We start from the raw sequence: 6,091 nt of genomic DNA on the forward strand, positions 1-6,091 counted from the left end.
CAGCCAGGTGCTTCCAACCCGTAGCCTCCTAGCAGTGTCTGTTCCAATAAAGGGGAATGTTTGTAGCTCAGGGTTGAAACAAGGGGCCCTTGGCGTTCTCTGAGCTTGCTGGCTTTCTTGCAGACTTCTCATGACCCTAACTAGGTAACATCATCAGTGCGCGAAGGAGGTGGGGTTTGTGAAGTGGAGGAGGAGGAGGACCGTGTAGTTCTTGGTGCTCTCTGACCTTTCTTGTTTTCTTGCAGATGTTTCATGACCCAGATTAGGTGACATCATCAGTGCAGATTTGTAAGGAGGTAGAGGACTGTGAAGTCCTTGGTGCTCTCTGAGCTTGCTTGTTTTCTCGCGGACGTTTTGTTACCCAAACTAGGTAACATCATCAGTGCTGGAGAGGAGTGGGGTTTGCTGTCGGTGTATATTCTGATGCCTTGCCGTGTCAGTGTTAGTCAGGATGGTCTTGTGGATTCTTTGGTTGGGCTGTTTTCTGTTGGCTTCATTGCCAGCTTCTTATTATGGGATATTGTTTACTTGATTGTTGGTCTGATGTTAATCCTGGAGTTAATCTATGCGGATTTGGGTGCTGATCGCTGGTGGAGGGGTGGCAGAAGGCATCCATGAACAACACCAACTAGCAGTTAGAAGACGTGATGTAAACGCTTTTAATTTCGCAACATATAAACAGACTTAAGGGCCTCTGGTGGCTCAACAGACTAATGCAGTCTGTTATTAACAGCAGCTGCTTGCAATTACTGCAGGTTCAAGTCCCACCAGGCCCAAGGTTGACTCAGCCTTCCATCCTTTATAAGGTAGGTAAAATGAGGACCCAGATTGTTGGTGGGCAATAAAAGTTGACTTTGTATATAATATACAAATGGATGAAGACTATTGCTTGACATAGTGTAAGCCGCCCTGAGTCTTCGGAGAAGGGCGGAATATAAATGCAAATAAAATAAATAAAAATAAATAAAAATAAATAAATTAACCATAGATTCAGAGGGACGCGGTAGCTCGGTGGCTAAGATGCTGAGCTAGTCTACCGAAAGGTCGGGAGTTCAGCGGTTCGAATCCCTAGTGCCGCCGCGTCACGGGGTGAGCTCCTGTTACTTGTCCCAGCTTCTGCCATCCTAGCAGTTAACACCCCTGCGCGCTGTTGTACTCACCCTATTTCTCCTTTTGGTGTGCACTGCGCGCGCCGACTCGCATTTGGTGCGTGGTACGCACTGCGCATGTGCACGCATAGCACACATGCGCAGCCTGCCAACTGGTAGTAAACCAGTTCAGGTTTCACCACTGATTGTGAGGCATGCGGCCTTCCGTGAACCTTACACAGTTGATTTGAATAGATGCCATACTTTCTGCTTTGCTGTAACAGTAAAGAAAACATTCACCGTAAAATTTATTTATTTATTTATTTATTTATTTATTTTGTCACAACAGTATACACAAGCATAAGCATGAAAGTAACTATATAATATATAAGCATATATATATATATAAGCATAAGTACCTTGATGAACGTATCTTTTCTTTTATGTACACTGAGAGCATATGCACCAAGACAAATTCCTTGTGTGTCCAATCACACTTGGCCAATAAAATTCTATTCTATTCTATAAGCATGCAATAACTATATCAATTGGATATAATAAAAGAAAAACAATAGGACAGGAACGGTAGGCACGTTTGTGCTCTTATGCACACCCCTTATGGACCTCTTAGGAATGGGGTGAGGTCAACAGTAGACAGTTTTTGGTTAAAGCTTTGGGGATTTTGAGAAGAGACCACAGAGTCAGGTAGTGTGTCCCAAGCATTAACAACTCTGTTACAGAAGTCATCTTTTCTGCAATCAAGATTGAAGCGGTTAACATTAAGTTTAAATCTATTGTTTGCTCTTGTATTGTTGCGATTGAAGCTGAAGTAGCCTTCAACAGGAAGGACAATTGCAATAGATGATTCTATGAGTTAAACACAGGTCCTGTCGAAGGCGGCGGAGTTCTAAGTTTTCTAAACCCAGGATTTCAAGTCTGGTGGCATAAGGTATTTTGTTGTATTCAGAGGAGTGGAGAACTCTTCTTGTAAAATATTCTGGACACGTTCAATTGTATTGATGTCTGAAATGTGGTATGGGTTCCAGACAGTCGAGCTGTATTCAAGAATTGGTCTAGCAAATGTTTTATAAGCTCTGGTAAGTAGTGTAGTGTTTCTGGAGAAGAAGCTATGTAAAATAGTATTAAGTAAACATTTACTTACAAGACTCAACATATTGTACCATTGTACATTGTAATTGTACGTTGTAATTGTAGTTTGTAATTGTACAATTACAACGCCACCCACCGGAGTTTCAAACAGTCCCACTGAAAATGGTGATTCAAGTGCAGCATCTAACTTGCCAATGAATGAATACATGGGAAATAATTTTCTCTCAAGTGGGAAGAGTCTAGTTTGAGTGTAGTTAAACGATACTTACGGGACCGCCTGCTGTTACCACATTTATTTATTTTATTTGATTTATTTGATTTAATTTATTTTGTCACAACAGTATACACAAGCATAAGCATGAAAGTAACTATATAATATATAAGCATAAGTACCTTGATGAACGTATCTTTTCTTTTATGTACACTGAGAGCATATGCACCAAGACAAATTCCTTGTGTGTCCAATCACACTTGGCCAATAAAATTCTATTCCATTCCATTCCATTCCATTCCATTCCATTCCATTCCACCTTTAAAGCGCTCCATGGCTTAGGGCCTGGGTACTTACGGGACCGCCTACTGTTACCGCATGCCTCCCACCGACCCGTACGCTCACACAGAGAGGGACTTCTCAGGGTGCCGTCCGCCAAACAATGTCGGCTGGCAGCCCCCAGGGGAAGATCCTTCTCTGTGGGGGCTCCTACCCTCTGGAACGAACTTCCCCCTGGTTTACACCAAATACCTGATCTTCGGATCTTTTGCCGCGAATTGAAAACACATCTATTTATTCGCGCGGGGCTGGCCTAAATTTTATTGGGTTTTTATTGGGTTTTTAAATTTTTATTATGAATTTTAATGGGTTTTTTAGTTTTATATGTTTTAAAGTCTAAGGCCAATGGTGTAATAAGTTTTTTAATTTGGGTTTTAATTGTATATTTTATTGTTTGTTTTATTTTGGCTGTACACTACCCTGAGTCCTTCGGGAGAAGGGCGGTATAAAAATCGAATAAATAATAATAATAATAATAATAATAATTCCAGTGGTTCATTGATAAATAAGATTTTTAACCATAGTAGGATTCCCCCCCCCACCATTGTCCCAACTAAGCCAACAGCCTGAAATGCTTAAAACTTTACATCTGTTCTTTGCCTGGACCTCAGCGCTGAGACATGGCTGGCAAAGGCAACCATGACTGCCTTTTCCGGATCCTCCTCTGCATTTATTCTCTTAGACCTCACAGATGTTTCCCGCAATTCCGTTCTTCCATAAGGATTTCAAAGAGATTGCGGATGAGATGGAAGAGCAGCTCCACTAGACCTGGCCAAGAGTCCAGCTTCTTAGTTCAGCCAGGTGCTTCCAACCCGTAGCCTCCTAGCAGTGTCTGTTCCAATAAAGGGGAATATTTGTAGCTCAGGGTTGAAACAAGGGGCCCTTGGCGTTCTCTGAGCTTGCTGGCTTTCTTGCAGACTTCTCATGACCCTAACTAGGTAACATCATCAGTGCTCGAAGGAAGTTGGGTTTGTGAAGTGGAGGAGGAGGAGGAGGACCGTGTAATTCTTGGTGCTCTCTGACCTTGCTTGTTTTCTTGCAGATGTTTCATGACCCAGATTAGGTGACATCATCAGTGCAGATTTGTAAGGAGGTAGAGGACTGTGAAGTCCTTGGTGCTCTCTGAGCTTGCTTGTTTTCTCGCGGACGATTCGTTACCCAAACTAGGTAACATCATCAGTGCTGGTGAGGAGTGGGGTTTGCTGTCGGTGATGCCTTGCCCTGTCAGTGTTAGTCAGGATGGTCTTGTGGATTCTTTGGTTGGGCTGTTTTCTGTTGGCTTCATTGCCAGCTTCTTATTATGGGATATTGTTTACTTGATTGTTAGTCTGATGTTAATCCTGGAGTTAATCTATGCTGATTTGGGTGCTGATTGCTGGTGGAGGGGTGGCAGAAGGCATCCATGAAAAACACCAACTAGCAGTTAGAAGACATGATGGCTTTTAATTTCGCAACATATAGACAGACTTAAGGGCCTCTGGTGGCTCAACAGACTAATGCAGTCTGTTATTAACAGCAGCTGCTTGCAATTACTGCAAGTTCAAGTCCCACCAGGCCCAAGGTTGACTCAGCCTTCCATCCTTTATAAGGTAGGTAAAATGAGGACCCAGATTGTTGGTGGGCAATAAAAGTTGACTTTGTATATAATATACAAATGGATGAAGACTATTGCTTAACACAGTGTAAGCCGCCCTGAGTCTTCGGAGAAGGGCGGGATATAAATGCAAATAAAATAAAAAAATAAATAAAAATAAGTAAATTAACCATAGATTCAGAGGGACGCGGTGGCTAAGACGCTGAGCTAGTCGACCGAAAGGTCGGCAGTTCAGCGGTTCGAATCCCTAGTGCCGCCGCGTCACGGGGTGAGCTCCTGTTACTTGTCCCAGCTTCTGCCATCCTAGCAGTTAACACCCCTGCGCGCTGTTGTATTCACCCTATTTCTCCTTTTGGTGTGCACTGCGCATGCGCGCACCTCGCATTTGGTGCGTGGTACGCACTGCGCATGTGCACGCACAGCACACATGCGCAGCCTGCCAACTGGTAGTAAACCAGTTCAGGTTTCACCACTGATTGTGAGGCATGCGGCCTTCCGTGAACCTTACACAGTTGATTTGAATAGATGCCATACTTTCTGCTTTGCTGTAACAGTAAAGAAAACATTCACCGTAAAATTTATTTATTTATTTATTTATTTATTTATTTTGTCACAACAGTATACACAAGCATAAGCATGAAAGTAACTATATAATATATAAGCATATATATATATATAAGCATAAGTACCTTGATGAACGTATCTTTTCTTTTATGTACACTGAGAGCATATGCACCAAGACAAATTCCTTGTGTGTCCAATCACACTTGGCCAATAAAATTCTATTCTATTCTATAAGCATGCAATAACTATATCAATTGGATATAATAAAAGAAAAACAATAGGACAGGAACGGTAGGCACGTTTGTGCTCTTATGCACACCCCTTATGGACCTCTTAGGAATGGGGTGAGGTCAACAGTAGACAGTTTTTGGTTAAAGCTTTGGGGATTTTGAGAAGAGACCACAGAGTCAGGTAGTGTGTCCCAAGCATTAACAACTCTGTTACAGAAGTCATCTTTTCTGCAATCAAGATTGAAGCGGTTAACATTAAGTTTAAATCTATTGTTTGCTCTTGTATTGTTGCGATTGAAGCTGAAGTAGCCTTCAACAGGAAGGACAATTGCAATAGATGATTCTATGAGTTAAACACAGGTCCTGTCGAAGGCGGCGGAGTTCTAAGTTTTATAAACCCAGGATTTCAAGTCTGGTGGCATAAGGTATTTTGTTGTATTCAGAGGAGTGGAGAACTCTTCTTGTAAAATATTCTGGACACGTTCAATTGTATTGATGTCTGAAATGTGGTATGGGTTCCAGACAGTCAAGCTGTATTCAAGAATTGGTCTAGCAAATGTTTTATAAGCTCTGGTAAGTAGTGTAGTGTTTCTGGAGAAGAAGCTATGTAAAATAGTATTAAGTAAACATTTACTTACAAGACTCAACATATTGTACCATTGTACATTGTAATTGTACGTTGTAATTGTACAATTACAACGCCACCCACTGGAGTTTCAAACAGTCCCACTGAAAATGGTGATTCAAGTGCAGCATCTAACTTGCCAATGAATGAATACATGGGAAATAATTTTCTCTCGAGTGGGAAGAGTCTAGTTTGAGTGTAGTTAAACGATACTTACGGGACCGCCTGCTGTTACCACATGCCTCCCACCGACCCGTACGCTCTCACAGAGAGGGACTTCTCAGGGTGCCGTCCGCCAAGCAATGTCGGCTGGCGGCCCCCAGGGGAAGG

The sequence above is a fragment of the Ahaetulla prasina genome, chromosome 13 (genome assembly GCF_028640845.1).
Source record: "Ahaetulla prasina isolate Xishuangbanna chromosome 13, ASM2864084v1, whole genome shotgun sequence".
Classification (NCBI taxonomy): domain Eukaryota; kingdom Metazoa; phylum Chordata; class Lepidosauria; order Squamata; family Colubridae; genus Ahaetulla; species Ahaetulla prasina.